A 2,846-nucleotide genomic window follows, 5' to 3' on the forward strand; every position below is an offset into this window, starting at 1 on the left:
TTTTAAACTCTCATACATAAACAAAAAATCCGAATTAAAGCAAAATCTGCGTCAGGAGAGCCGTGCATGAGGCGTTCAACGAACTCAGATTCTGTATACTGGTCCGACAGAAAACCCTAAGACGCTTTGGTCTAAGTTATATGAGCAAACGAAGCAAAGTCACGTCCAGATATTTTGTAACCATAATCTCCAAAATAGAAAAAGAAAAAGAACTAAGGCTGTCAAGTGCTGGACCACAAACGGACGGTACAGGATTTCTGTATTACTGACAAAGAGTAAAGGAAAGAAACTACCACTGCTCTAGGTCTACTATAGATCGCTGGAGGAGCAAAGTGTTACTAGTTATTGGAAAGATATGCAGGTCACACCGTTTTCCAGGATCGTTTGTCGATTAGAAACATACAACTAGAGGCCTATGTTAATCTATTGTGTTTACGAACTTTTTATCCTCGTATGTTACGACCTTAACCGTGCGGGGTAGCCGCGCGGTCTCAGGCGCCTTGTCACGGTCCGTGCGGCTCCCCCCCGTCGGAGGTTCGAGTCCTCCCTCGGACATGTGTGTGTTTGTGTGTTGTCCATGGCATGAGTTAGTTTAAGTTAGATCAAGTAGTGTGTGCGCTTAGGTACCTATGACCTAAGTAGTTTGGTTCTATAAGACATTACCACAAATTAAATTAAATTAATTACGACCTTACTGCAGACTGAAAATGCCCTCAGTGGATATCAACATAAATTTCGTAAACAACAACCGTGTGCAACTAAGCTCACTCTCTTCGTCTACGAGAACCTCAAGGCAGAAGATACATGCACTCAAGCTGATATCGTGTTGATTGCCTTCCGGAAGGGGTTTCCATATATTTCCTCTCGGTCAACTGATACATAAAACGCGAGTATCTGAAATGTCAGATCAACTTTGAGAACTTGATTAAGGAGTTCGTAGGAAACAGAACAAAGCAGCTTATCTGTAAACGTTAGTATTGATCACATAAATTGTACAATTCACAATTACCGGTTTTAGCCATTGCCATCTTCCGATCTGATGCAAACAGAAAAGGAGCGGTGAAAGAACCTAAGTTCAGTTAGCTGAAGCAATTTCTATAATATGCCTAGTGAGATTTAAGAAAAATAAAACATACCATCATGATTAACAGCAATGCATACCACCCGTACATATCATAAAATATTCTGATGTTAGCGTCAATATCAGTAGGCCTATCTATATATCTAGGTGCATAATTAATGCTGGTAATGGCATAGGTGCGTCCTGTTTTATACAAATAACTGGGGCCAGTAGAAGGCACTAATGCTAGGATACATGAGTAGATAGTATTGTAAATTGAATATTATAATGAAATATGTGTGATCTATAATTACAATTATTTCATATGGCAAACATAGCGTCTGACAATAAAACATTAACTGTCACATGAAATAATTATAATTAATAACTACACATATTGCGTCGTAACTACTGAATTTACCATACTAGTTACTCATACACCCTACCATCAGAGCCCTCTACTGGCCACAGTTATTTTTGTAAATACAGGACGCACCCACGCCATTACCAGCATTTATTACGAACCTAGATATACAGATGGACGCACCCACGCCATTACCAGCATTTATTACGAACCTAGATATACAGATATTGATACTGACACTTACATAAGAATATTTTTTCCTATGTATGGCTGGTATGCACGGCTGTTGATCATGTTAGTATTTTTTATTTTCCTTGTGTATCACTAAGCCTATTACAGAAATGGTTTGTGCTAATTGAACTTAGGTTGTTACACCACTGTTTTTCTATTTGTAGCTGATACGAAGGTGGTAATGGCCGAAACTGTTAATTGTGAATTTTACAACTTACGTGATCAAGGTGGTCATCTACAAATTAAGTGCGATAACATGATCACGAACTCGTTTATTGAATTCATGTCTTCAATAGAGAACAAAGCAGGCCATTCTTAACGGTGATATATCTTCAGAAATAAAAGGAGCTGCAAAGGTACCACATAGGGTTTTTATGTTTCTATTGCTACTTACAATGTGTGTAAGTAACATAATTAATAACCCTGGAAACTCCCTGTGACTGTTTTGTACAAAGACATCGTAGCTACAGAAAATTCCAGTGAAATTCGGGCAAACCTGTAGAGTATCATGTTTGACGCAAGGATTGGCAGTCAACTCTCAACATAAACAAATGTAACTTAAAGCGCATAAATTGACGGAAAGACCCATTATTCTGTTGTAAGGGAATTGCGCTGTAGCAGAACCTGTAATCAGGCCACAGCCACAGCCATCTGGCGTTGCTTAAAAAAGTGCTTGATCAGCTGAAGCGACCGCCTCCTTGACGTCAGACGTCCGCGTGCTATTGCACGGGCTGGTATTCAGGATGTTTCTACAGGCCGACCTGCTGTCGATTACGACAGCAGCCTAGATCTTGGCCTCTGTTCCACATCGTTTGGAATGACACACAAACGCAGCTATTACCGTGAAGTCGGCAGACAACAGCAGCATTAAAGTCCGTCCGAACCAACTCGTCGTCGTTGAACAGCAGGGGCAGATATGTCAGGTCCAGTCTACGACAGTTCGCGCCGTCACAGTGACACAGCCACGTCTACTGTCTTTCGCCTGAGCACCTGTATGCTCGGGCAACTCAGCACTTTGCCGCCGTCTTGGGAGTACGACGCGAATTGTCAACGGAGGACTTCTCGACCTGGGACAGTGTACTGTGACACAGACAGACCCACAGACAGTTACTGCCCGTAGGCTGCCCATGGGAATCCCTGAATGCAGCAGGAGCGGCAGCAGCTGTGTGGTCCACAGCCAGTAGCCAGAGA

The sequence above is a fragment of the Schistocerca americana genome, chromosome 4 (genome assembly GCF_021461395.2).
Source record: "Schistocerca americana isolate TAMUIC-IGC-003095 chromosome 4, iqSchAmer2.1, whole genome shotgun sequence".
In the NCBI taxonomy this organism is placed as follows: domain Eukaryota; kingdom Metazoa; phylum Arthropoda; class Insecta; order Orthoptera; family Acrididae; genus Schistocerca; species Schistocerca americana.